The sequence below is a fragment of the Eublepharis macularius genome, chromosome 4 (assembly GCF_028583425.1).
Source record: "Eublepharis macularius isolate TG4126 chromosome 4, MPM_Emac_v1.0, whole genome shotgun sequence".
Lineage (NCBI taxonomy): Eukaryota > Metazoa > Chordata > Lepidosauria > Squamata > Eublepharidae > Eublepharis > Eublepharis macularius.
The window spans coordinates 134,278,533-134,292,148 of NC_072793.1; the positions used below are offsets into that span (position 1 = coordinate 134,278,533).

The following is a 13,616-nucleotide window of genomic DNA, read 5'->3' on the forward strand; positions in this document are numbered from 1 at the left end:
GATAAGTTAGAAATATGTTGTAATTGTTAATTTGATATTAGGTTTTTTATAGTTTAACATATAATATCTATTTTAGTAGTATATTAGAATGAATAAGAAAAGAAAAAGAGATATAAGCAGTAGATTTAGACAGCGGGTTGGAAAACTGTTGGAAGTCTGAGATAAAGGGGGGAGGGGAAAGGGTGGGGGAATATGGAAATGAGGGTATTAATCAAAAAATGTGTAATATTAAATTTTACTCACCCAATAAAAATCTTTTTTTAAAAAAAAAAAAAGATATAATTGCCAACTCTCTACCATGCAATTTAGAGAAGGGTTTGGGAAGGAGATTCAGTGTTCCAATATTTATGACTAAGCAGGTCTTAAAATGTTTAATTCTTGTAGTATTTGTATATTTTGCAAACTATATAAGAAAATAATAATAAAGTCTCATGGAACAAGTGTGACTTTGGCTGATTCCAAACACTTTGGATAATGCACTTTCAATGCACTTTATCAATCGTTTGAGGTGGATTTTTTGTTCCGCACACAAAAAAATCCGTTCCAAATGATCTATAAAGAGGATTGGAAGTGCATTATCCAACGTGTGTGGAATCACTCTATATCTTGCCTACACACAGTGCATTTACATTATACCATAGATAGTTCTGGCTTTACTTGTAGCATCTTTTTTTAAGTATAATGCCCCAGCAGTGGTGAGCAGACTACTACTTTTACACAGCATGAAGTGTGCTGCTACACAGTTCTGTAAATGAAGAAAGAATTATTTTTTAACCATTTGTTTGTTTTGTAATACATGTAATAAATGATAATAAAAACAACTTTTTTTAAAAAAAAAGATACCATAACCTGGTTATTAGGCATTTGTATGTCCATCTTTTCCTTAACTATCATAATATCTGAGCAACAGTGATGCTATTTCATGCTATTCGCTTGTCTAAACAGAAGTGTACTCCAGTGTTTCATCTCACAATTAAAGAAGAAAGCTGTATTGGTTTATTGATTTGGGTCTTTTATTTATATGCTCACTATTTAGTTCCAAAATATGTCTGCAGCTATAGGAGGCCAGGTTTTATAGAGAGATTTCTGCTGATACAGCAATTTGAAGTTAGATGAAAATGTTGAAATAGTGCTGGTGCACACGAATAGTTATTTTGTTGTGTTGCCAATTAATACCACAGGCACTTTTGTTATTGTAACATTTCTCAAAAAGGATAGTGCAGAACTAGAAAAGAACAGAAAAGGGCAAATAAGATGCTTAAGGCGTTGGAGCACCTTTCTCTATGAGAAAATGGCTACAGAGCATAGGACTATTAAGTTTAGAGAAAAGACAACTGAGGGGGAAAAATGATAGAGCCATGGTGACTAAAGAGGATTTCCAAATGCAGAGGCAGCAAACCTCTGAATACCAGTGCTGGTAAGCAACAATGGGGAAGGCTTGGCATCTATGCCCTGTTTAAATAAATAAATTAATAATTATTATAAAAATGGGTTTGGAGTTAATATTGAAAAAAAAGACACAATTAGAAGGTCAAAAGAGATAGAAGACATTATACTGCTCACTCAAACCTCCTAGACGAGGAGTGATTCCGCACACGTTGGATAATGCACTTCCAATCCTCTTTATAGATCATTTGGAACGGAATTTTTTGTGTGCGGAACAAAAAATCCACCTCAAACGATTGATAAAGTGCATTGAAAGTGCATTATCCAATGTATGCAGAATCAGACAAGATAAGAAAAGTCTGGTAGACATGTCAACTTCAATTTCCTGCCTCCATCTCAAGAAAAAGAACTTTCCATGTGTAGAATTTCAATCTGTAGTTGCACAAAGAACTCTAGGATATAGATATACAGAGAACAAACCTAAATAGGTCTCCATGGAATTGAGTATCAATTTATTCAATGAGGCTTAATACAAGGAAAGTGTTTTTAGAACTGCAGCTGTAGTCTCCTTAAACAATTGCAGATAAAAATGTTTTATGTTTTATATAAACAAACTTGCTGTCTTGCCTTGGTCAAGTTCTCTAGAAACTAACCACAACTAGAGACTATTAATTTTGTGCTGCCAATACATTAGAAATATCTTTATTGATCAAACATGAATACTGCTTTAAAGTTCTAAGTATAAATCAAGCACTGCACACTGAGATAATGTGACCTATTTTCACATCTTAATGACTGGCCTAGATCATATATGAAAAATTCAAGTTTTTTTCATGGTTTTTAAAAAGCTACACTCTGATCTTCTAGGGTGCAGACAAAAGAAATAGGCTGGAGAGAAAGCAGCAAAGCTTTCAGTATATAAATCAATGACAACGACCTACTTCCTCTTGTGCATCTTTATGGATCATTGTAAAAATGCACTGAATATACTCTCTGTACAAACACACTTTTGAGACAGGGAGTTTTCATACCAAGCCCTCAACACCCCCAGAAAAGGGAAACCAGTGAGAACTCATTGACTAAAATGGGATGATCCACAAGATCACTTCATTCTTTGAGCCAAGGCACTAAGCAGTAGAAAAAACAACTATGACCCCCCCCTTACACATCACCACCCATCACAGACCTCCCTTCACAGGTTTGGGGCTTAACAGGCATTTAAAGGCAGTCACAACATGCCACCTATCTAACCTCTATTTATCAGGCAGACAGCCCTGATCCAAATCCATGCCAGGTCCTCTCTGTCCTCTTCCCAGAGACTCCACAAGTCAGGCAACCCATTTCCTGAGCAGCTACTACTCAGGAGCACTACTAAATTAGTCAGGAGGGCTTTCTATCCAGACTATATGGCTGGGTCATAAGAAAACTGTGTTTTCAAGAGACTGTTTTGAGTATGGTACTGCATGTGAGACCATATGATATAGTGGTTAGAGTTTCAGGCTAGGATCTGAGACGCCCAGGTTCAAATCCCTCCTCTGTCATGGAAGCTCACTGGGTGACTATCTATAAACTAGTACTGTAAAGCAGATATGCGTGAACTGGGTAAGGGATGTTTGTTGAATGAGCATGTAGTTTTCAATATATGCAAAATAAATTTTTCAAGTCATTTTGCAAGAACTTTCATTTGAAAGTTCCTTTAAAAACTGAGTAGTGTTCATACATATTATTTAAACAGTTCCCTACCTATCTCTAAATCCAATAATTGTCTTGATTTAGATAATTCTCTGCAGACTTTCTACAGTCTGGCTCTCTTCTTGAAGTCACCTGTTCCCACTACTTGTTTCTAATTTATGAGACCCACTTCACATCAGCAGCTCCATCTATTTGAAGCCTTTCTTTGAGCCACTGGATCATTTCTCCTCTTTTTAGTTTATGACTGAGTATAGCATTAAATCCTTCCTTTTGTGCACTCTTCTAAGTTTTCATTTCCCTGCCACTGCAACAAGCCTTTTTGACATAGCTTTTATGAATGCATCACCATAATAAGGAAGTTCAAGATAATCCCACTATCTGGTAAAAACTGCCTCTCCTCATCTCTATGCATGTCTTCTGTGCTATAAACTATGCTATTCAGATCTGAAGGATTTATGGGGTTTCTATTTATTTATACCCTAACCTCACTTACTAAGAGGGATTCAAAGTAGCTTGCATCATCATTCTTCATTTCATCTCTGGAGATTGGTCCAGAGTCACCTAGCAAACTTACATGAACTTTATCCACTTGTGGCAGTAATTCATTAGGTGTTCATTATGGGTATACCAGTATACTATTAATTTATCTAATTCTCAACATGACCCATATGTGGATACTTATTCCCAGAGATTAGAGCAATGACCCGACAACACAGATCTTTCTACAAACCTGAGAAAAGCCCTCCGTTTCATGAAAAAAATCAGAAATCTTAAAAAAAGGAGTTAACCCTCCAAAAAGTAATAGATGCAAGGGTTACTGTGGGGGTTGCTAAATAGGCACAACAATATTGCCAGCCTTCAAACCTTGGTTTCTGAAAGTTTGGTTAGGTGAGTGAGGAGGGAAAGAAGGAACAAGGAGAGGGTATAGGGATTGCCAGAATGAGGGAAGATGATCCATGGAGAAGGGAATACAAGGGGAAATGAAATGACCCTGGTAAGTTCTTGTGGCTTCCTTGCTTGTATCACTAAAACACACAAGTTAACAAACACATAACACAACCTGATTATAGCTATATACAGGGCTTTTCTTCTGGGAAAAGAGGTGGTGGAACTCAGTGAGTTGCTCTCGGAGAAAATGGTCACATGGCTGGTGGTCCCGCCCCCTGATCTCCAGACAGAGGGGAGTTTAGATTGCCCTCTGTGCCGAGTGGCGCAGAAGGCAATCTAAACTCCCCTCTGTCTGGAGATCAGAGGGCGGGGCCACCAGCCATGTGACCATTTTCAAGAGGTTCCGGAACTCCGTTCCCCCACGTTCCCCCTGAAAAAAAGCCCTGGCTATATAAATTAAAAAAATAATTTTGGCATATATTTTTATGGGTTAAAAGTTATGTAAGCATGGACATGCTTACAAATAAACATCTGAGAATAAATTAAAGTTAACAGGATTCAGTAAACTCATGAAGGATTGGTGGGAGTTGAAGCTAAGAAGGTTCGGATATCTTCCCCTTCATTGAGTTTTGGAACTTAGTTGGTGGAGTTCCCCCCCCCTTAAGATGGCGACAAAAAAGCAGAGCCCTGTTGTGGGCAAATCTGTTTTGGCTGCTTTGCAGGGGAAAGGAGAGTCTCTTGAAGAGGTGGTTAAACGGTCGGTCGCTGAAGCTATGAAGCCCTTTGTTGATAAGCTAAACGAAATCGGTCAAAGGGTTGGCTCAGTTGAGAACGAAGTGAAAACCATTAAAGACGTAGCGACTGGGGCAGAGCAGTCTGCTCGGGAAAACACAGTACTCATGAAAGCAACAAACAAAGAAGTAAAGATGTATTGTCGAAGGCTTTCATGGCCGGAGAACGATGGTTGTTGTGGGTTTTCCGGGCTGTATTGCCGTGGTCTTGGCATTGTAGTTCCTGACATTTCGCCAGCAGCTGTGGCTGGCATCTTCAGAGGTGTAGCACCAAAAGACAGAGATCTCTCAGTGTCACAGTGTGGAAAAGATGTAGGTCATTTGTATCTACTCAACCCCACCCCTCCTGAGTAGATACAAATGACCTACATCTTTTCCACACTGTGACACTGAGAGATCTCTGTCTTTTGGTGCTACACCTCTGAAGATGCCAGCCACAGCTGCTGGTGAAACGTCAGGAACTACAATGCCAAGACCACGGCAATACAGCCCGGAAAACCCACAACAACCAAAGAAGTAAAGCTTTTGGAGAATCAACTGATAGGGTTACAAGTGGATCGTGCTCAGACGGTATTGCGTCTTCAGAATGTGAAGGAGGAGGAAAGTGAAAATTTAAAGGATTTGGTGTCGGAACTTTTGGCGTCATTCGCAAAGGCAACTAAAGAAGAGTTAAAAAGCGATATTCTGGAAGTCCGCCGGACATCTTCAAAATATGCAACGAAGCGTCAGCTGCCTCGCGAGATTATTATTGATTTTTCATCTAAGAAGACTCGGGACACCATCTTATATAATTCGTACAATGTGGACTTGGACTTTCTGGGTAACAAGGTTAAGATATTGAAGGACGTTCCATTTTTAGCTCGGAAAAGAAGATTCAAATATAAAAGGTTTGCAGCTCTTCTGAGGAAGCGTGAAATAAAATACAAATGGCTATTTCCGGAAGGTATCTGGTTCAGTTATAAAGACCAAGCCTACAAGATAACATCAGAAGTACAGCTGAGGGACTTTGTGTTTAATTATCAAGAGTTTCAGCAAGGAGAGGATTTAGAATCTGAAGGGGGGAATGGGGAGGAGGGAGTGAGCACAGCCACTGTAGCTGTTCAGAAAGAGCTGCGACCGAGACGCGCGGGGGGGGGGGGTGGGAAGAAGACCTGATCCTGACTGTAGTTCGTATTTTATAAGATCTACCAATCTAATAGCATATTAGAAAGTTTAACTTTAAATAATTGTATTATGAAGGGAATGCAATACTTGTGGATGTAGTGTGTGTTTTTCATATGTTGTTTCTTTCCTTTCCCCCTGTTCCCTTTTGTAGTTTTTGATGTTAGTAATTAAAAATAAAAAATATATATATTAAAAAAAAAAGGATTCAGTAAACTCATGTTTTCAGACAAGTCCAGGAAGGTTCCTTTATTGAATCTGCTTAATAGGCGAACATGAATTGCTATGAGATGCTTTAGTGCAGTGGTTAACAGAATGAGCTACATTCAGTCAAATCCCCGCCATACACTCACCAGGCAGCTTTAAGCAAGCCACTCCTCAGCTTTAGTCCCAAATCTAAAATTTAGGGATATTATTAATGCTGGCTTCCTTTACAATACTTTCACAAATGTTACAAAGCGGTGATATGTATAAAGTAGTCTGACACTGGAAACACTAAATATTGCCCCTATTGTTTTGGAATGAGATCCATGTATTTGTATTGCTTTCAGACAAGGGTTTGAATCTATGCAGCACTGTATAACCAGTGACTTTTCCACCTCATCCTTCCCTCTTCTGTTCCCCTGAAAGTGTGCCCCCTTGGGTCACTGAACCCCTAGGTCAAATTGGGAGGCGGAAGTGAGAAGGGGTAATAAGTAAAAATCAACCGCTTCCCATACCCACAAGCAGATGTTCCTACTGTGAATTAGGGTTGCCAGCCTCCAGGTAGTAGCTGGAGATCTCCTGGAATTACAACTGGTCTCCAAGCCATAGAGATCAGTTCACCTGGAGAAAATGGCTGCTTTGGGGGGTGGACTCTATGGAATTATGCCATGCCAAGGTCCTTTCCCTCCCCAAACCCCACTTTCTCCAGGTTTCTCCAGGTTTCACTCCCCAGATCTCCAGGAATTTCCCAACTTGGAGCTGGCAACCCTACTGTGAATGGAAAGGGAACATGGGACCCAGGAACAGATGTGAGCATAAATATATGTGCAAGGATCCTGACTGTTTTAAATTGTAATTTTCAAATCACCTTGAACTATAAGGATAGGTGGAATTATAATTAAACATTTTAATAAGTAAACAAATAGAATACGGTTTAATATAACTGAAAAAGTAGTATAATATTATTTGTGGAAGTGTGCAAAACAATTGTATTTTTTGTGGACAGAATGTTGCCAGAGCCAACCGAAGAATTTAGGGTCCCTAAGCTGGCTAGCACCCCCGCCTGACACTCCAGGGATACGGGAAGATTGGACCTGCCTCCTCCTCACCACCACCACCACCACGGCATGGCATGAAATGACTACTCACCCTCCTCAGCCCTCAGTGGTGGAGTACATCCACCACTTCTGACCTCCCCCTCCATAGTCAAGCAAGGCAAGGTGGTGAGGTATGATGAGAAAAGGAGGAAGACCCTGTAATAGGCCTCCCCCAAAGCAGGGAGAGAACTTGCTCTATGCTGGCACCCTAGGGAATTTCCTAGGGCTGCCTAGTGGATGGGTTGCCCCTAAGCTTCATCCTAGGACCTAGAAACCCAGGTTTTAATCCCTTTCTCCATGGAAGCTCTCTGGGTGACTTTGGGCTAGTAAATAAGTGCATGCATGCTTTTGTTATGGATGACATTATAAACCTTACTTGCTGATGGTACTTTGGATACAAGGCATAAAATCAGACTAGGGATATCTGGATAACAGATCCTGAAGGTATGACTTAGCAGGCAGTGGGTCTCTTCTAAACAGAGATGTACAAGAAGTGGACACACATCAGATTAAGGTTATCAGTATTTGAAGCTATGTAACATCACAAATCTTACATACCACTATTTAACCTACACCATTTATAAATTTTTGCAAGGCTCATTTAATTTCAAAGTAGAATTTTGCTCAGCACATCCAACTATCACAGTTATCTAATCAAAGCGTGATGCAAGGTGGCATGAGTTAGTATCTACAGTGCTAACAGAGGTGATTGTGTTTGGCTGAACAGAGAAAGCCTCCTGCATCATCATACCTCTGGGGCATTAAGGATAAACATAAAATAATTGTATCTCAGGAGATGAAGTGTAGCTAGTTGTTCCCTTGAGGAGATGCTTGTTTTGATGTTATGATGAGGGATGTTAAGTTGGGGAAAACTGAAAAGAAATGTGCTGTGGTAAATAAAACTGATGCACAGATAAAGAGGAGGTCATATATTAATGAAGGAAGCATGTTAACAAATCATATACCCCCTTTTTAAGGAAAGAAGCACCAGTCTAAAAGAACAAAGCTTTTTTTACTGCAGATGCAAAAAAAAGTGTGCATGTGTGTGTGCATGGACACACAAACAACTTTATTTTTAAACACCATGCTCATGCCCCTTGTAAGGTACGCTAGCTGTTACATAATGTATACTTGGGGGGAAATCAGCAGGTCTCTGATTACTCAGGAGAAGGAATGCACTTGAATTTCAATAAAGAATAATAAATGTTATCCTTTGATGTATTTGACTAGGATTAGTACAGGGGGAAAGCATTAAGATGGAAATACAGAACCTTAATACCCATGTTTCCAAGCTGAATGTTTATGCCTTTCTGCAGTGCCTTATGAGGTGAACAGATGACAATTCAATAACAGCATGTCTTGTGGGGGGCAATCTTTTACTTTTAAATTACAAACTATGGAAGCTAAGAAAATGGCTGTTGAAGGGGAAAGAAAGATCATTTATTTCCTATTCAGTAAGAAAAATTCTCAGTGGGTAATCAAAACCCGTGTCTTGCTTCAGCAATTTCTATTACAATTAAATAATGGGTTTCTAATAGTAAAAAAGTTAAGGATTACAGTGAATATACTGACACATTACAAAGGAACTATAGATGATTTCTTCTCTCACTGGCTCAATAGCCTAAGCACATAAGAAGAGCCCTACTGGATCAGACCAGTGGTCCATCTAGTCTAGCATCCTGTTTCACACAGTGGCCAACCAGTTGCTATGGTAGTCAACAACACAGCACAGAGGCTGATGCCCTTCCGTGAATGTGGAGATTCCTGGCACTGATATTGAGAGGTTTACTGCTCCGAATGTGAACTTTCCCTTTAGTCTCCATGTCTACTAACCACTGACAGATGTATCCTCAATGAATCTGTCTAATTCCCGTGTAAAGCTGTTTATGCCTGGAGCCACCACTAAATCCTCTGACAGTATTTATTTATTATTTATTAGACTTATAGTCCGCTCTCTCTGCAATGCAGGGTCAGAGCAGATCACAACCTGATTAAAACATAATAAAATAAACAATAAATAACATATAGCTAAAAGCAATTTAAAACCAGCAGCAAAATTTAAACAGACAGCGGATTTAACACTCCTGCAAGATCACTGGGTCTGCAGAGACTAATATACAGCTATGAGCTAAAAACCAGGAGGGGGTATCTCCCCCCCTCCCTTGGCAGGAGGCTTGCCCGCCTCAACCACCAAAATCCTGGAGGAACATCTGTCTTACAGGTCCAGCGGAATGCTAAAAGATCCTGCTAGGACCGAGTTGTCTCAGACAGAGAGTTCTACCAAGTTGAGGCCAGGGCTGAGAAGGCCCGGGCCCTGGTCGAGGCAAGACGGATCTCCTTGGGGTCGGGGATCTCCAGAAGAAGTTTCCCTTCTGAGCAAAGTGCCTTCCGGAGTATATAGGGTAAGAGGTGGTCCCGAAGGTATGCTGGTCCCAGTCCGCTAAGGGTCTTAAAGGTCAAGACCAGGGACATGGAGGTAGTATGATATTGCCAACATCACTATATCACTTCCAGGTAGAACCTGGAAGTGACTAAGGTAGCTCTAGAAATTACCACAACTTTATGGTAAAACTCTATGGTATTACCATAGGTTTCCTGGCAAGTCCTAGTGCTACCACTGTTACTTTCAGGTTGTGTCCAGAAGTGGTGTCCCAGCCATTAGGCCAGAGCCTTTTCCCCCCAGATCAAATCTCTGGGAGTTTGCCTGCCATAAGTAGGTAAATGGTATGCCAAGATGTCCTTGAGTTCTAATATATCGGGTGAGGTCTTTATGTCTGTCTACTCTCCTTATGCCTACTCTCTCTATTTTGTGCATAATTTTATAATTTATAATTTTTTATAAACATTATAATTTTATAAACCTTAGCTGTCTCTTTCCTAAACTGAAAAGTCCCAGACCCTTCAGCCTTTCCTCATAGGAAACATGTTCCAAACCCCTAATCATCTAGGTTGCCCTCTTCTGTACTTTTTCCACCTTTGCAATGTCATTTTTGAAATATGGTGACTAGAACTGCACTCAGTATTCCAAATGAGGTCTCACCATAGATCTATATAGGGGCATTATAATATTGGCCATTTTATTTTCAATGCCTTTTCTAATACTCCCCTGGTTGCCATTTTCACTGCTGGGGCACACTGGGTCAACGTTTTCAATGAGCTATCCACTCTTTCCTTCTCAGTCTCAGCAAGTTCAGGCCCCATTAGCATTTCCTAGCAGGTGGGATTTTTTTTTGTTCCAATTGGCATCATCTTGCACTAGCCTACATCCAACTTCATTTGCCATATTGTTACCCACTCACTTCATTTGTGGAGATCCGTCTGGGGCTCTTCACAGTCAGCCTTGTTTTTTACCATCTTGAAGTCAACCCAGCATCTTGAATGTTCCTCCCAATACTTTTTTAAAAAGATTATGCTCCCCTCCCCTATAAACCCAATTTTAACATTTAAAAAACCCAGGACTCCAATGGAAGCACAGCTTCCCCACAAGTTGTCAGTCATCAAACTGTCCAACTGTGTGATGGGGGATGTCCTACTTTTATTCTCTTTCTCCCTTGACATTTTGAATACTGTCTTGACAGCAAAAAAAATACAATGGTGTAATCTGAATCCAAATATCAGGAATACCACATGTATTTGGTTTTCCTGATATCCAGGTCAGATTCTTTATTTGGATTTGGTTTTATTAGAGAATCTTGAATATAGTCAGTCATTGTTCCCCATGGAGGGAACTATCCAGACATATAGGGGACATTTTTCAAGCAAACTCCACCAAGAACGTAGTCCTTTCTGTCCACTAAAGACCCACCCTCCATTTTCATGAAGGTTGGATCAAAGAGTCCAACTCTATAGGGCCCTGAACAAGCTGCCTCCAGACAGTCTCCATTGTTTCCTTTGGAGAAAAAACATTCCAAGGCTTTCCAGGGCAAAGGAATCTTAAGCAAAGGCAACCCCTGGCCAAAAATCAGTCCCAGTGCACATTCCACCCCCAATGCTAACTGAACTAACAAAGCTGAAGAGAACCTTACTAAAGCAATGGAATCAACATCAAACCAGAGATAGGACAGAACAGAACCAATGGGTCTACAAAGGATAGAAGTGTCACATCTAAGCCACGAGCTCTCTTAGCCATCTGTCATTCTTATGTGACACCTGGGCTCCACTGCAATGGCAGCCAAGACCACATGTTGCTGAATAAAGGGGAGAAACCCCATACTATGAAACCAAGGTAATGGAACATTTCTAAATGTTTCCAAGCCCAAGAATACTGTCTCTCCTAATTTTGCCATCATTTAGGGTATGTATGGGTTTGAGGACTGTGGTTATGTCCCCTTTCACTTTTGTCTACTGTTACCAGAACTGCTTTTTATAATGGGGAAATTAGCTTTAGCAGTCTGTAACTAAAATTAGCGCGGATCTAACCTGTGTTTACGGCGGTCCCGATTCCAGACACTCTAGTGACAAAGAGGCAGACTACAAATAGGTTCAATCACGTGTATTTACTAGTGTGGCATAAGCCTGAACTTGCACATACACACAAGAAAACATACAAGAACAAGGAGATACAGAGTAAGAGATATAGAGACTTTCGCATTAGCAGGTTCCCAACGATGGTAGGGGGAATACTCACTTATCCTGAAGCGGAGCAGAGACACAACAGCGAGGTGGTCCAATGCCAGCAGTGGAACCACAGAGGGACAGCAAGGAAGTCTGGATAGGGGTGGCACGCGCACCATGCGGTCTGGGAGACCGGCTTAAATACGCGAAAACGTACCCTGGGGCTGGTGCTGTACTTGGTGGTTCTCACAGATTAAAACAAAGGCTCTAATGGGTTACAGAATGGCTTGGATGGGCTACTTTGGTAATCTGATTGTGATAAGTGACACCTCAGGAAGAGGGGACAAAAGAGGGAGGGGGAAATCCGAGTGGGCTGAATGGATGTTCCAGCGGACAGGGCTTGTCCTGATGTCATCAGCTCTGGAATGCGTAGGTTTCTTTGAGATGCATTCTCTAAGTGCTTGGGATGGTCGGCACTTAGTTCCTTCTCCGGGGCGGCTCCTAAGATATGCAGAGCGGGGCGAGGTACTCTCGCTGCGGACGTGGTGTGCCCGCTTCGCCGAAATGGCTTCTCAAAGCAGTCTTCTTCCCTGGGTCTTCTGGCTGCCTAAGAACATGGTTGCCGGCTGGGCATAGCGGAGGCTGGTTTGCAGGTTGCCCGGTAGCGAGGGCAAGCTTGGGGGCCGGCCCGCGGGATGCTCCAGGCGGGAACTGACCAGGGAGCGCCTAGCCAGGCTCGCTGGAGGTTTCCCCGGCAGGCGCCCGGCTGCTAGCAGCGGCTTGGGCCCATATGAGGCAGGCTTCCATGGAGGCAGGGGGAACAGCACATAAAACACAGTCCAAAGCAGGGAACAGGCACGGTCTGTGGCAGATGGCAATGCAGGCACGGGGCACACTTGCAATAAAGTCCAAACGTACACTGGGAAGTCCAGATATAGGTCTAGGCAGGGCTGCCCAGGAAGAGAGTCCTTTGTGCAGTTAACCAAACATGGAGTCAGGGAACTACACAGTCTATTGCAGCAGCAATGTAATCAACAAGCAGACAGGAAACTGACACGTGTACCAGAACACACACGTGCAGGGCAATCTTTGTGTAGCAGTGAAACAGCAATGCAGGAAACTTTAACACAGTCCATGGCAGGCCTTAAAGCAGGAGAGGGGGCCTACTTGGCAACACTACAAATTTGCTAAATCAATAAATAATGCAGGTGGTGGTGCTCACTCCTTTGCCATGCAGAAATACAGCATCATGCTTGTTCCTCCCCTGACCCCTCCACCCTAAACGGCAGAGAATTTCTTCTTGGCACGGTAGCTCATTCTCTTTAACATGAAAGAAGAAGAATTTGAAAATAAAAGGCTTAATGGAGAACAGCAAAAAACAACAATGCAAAATGGCAGTCCTCAATCGTTCGGATTTCAGCTACCTCATCTGATCACTTTTCCATCTGGGTCACAGGCAGCCTTTCTTCCTAGGTGGGCTGAAACATTTTCATGTTTGACCAGATCCTCCCTGGCCAATTTTGAGGCAGGGGCCTTGCCATTAGGAATGCCCAGTCTCTGAACAGCTTGCCTCCGGAAGATGTAGCCTAAAGGGTGAAGAAGTTGGCCATCTAGCTGGGAAGGAGCTGTCACTCCCTAGTTCAATTACCAATAACCTCCAGTTTAAAAAATCAAGGAGTAAATGATGTGAAAGACTTGCCTGAGATTCTGGACAGCCACTGCTAGTCTGAACAGACAATATTGACCTGGATAGATCAATGACCTCACTTAGTATAAGGCAGCTTGAGTTGTTTGTCATGTGCTCAATTGTTCCTTACTCCTATTTAGTGCCTCACCACAACGT

At 41.7% G+C, this 13,616-nt stretch overlaps 1 protein-coding gene across 1 annotated transcript in view; it reads right to left on the reverse strand.

Moving 5' to 3' along the window:
- Positions 1-13,616, reverse strand: part of LOC129328520 (contactin-4) — a 418,707-nt gene that overhangs the window by 356,354 nt on the left and 48,737 nt on the right. The window lies entirely within an intron of this gene.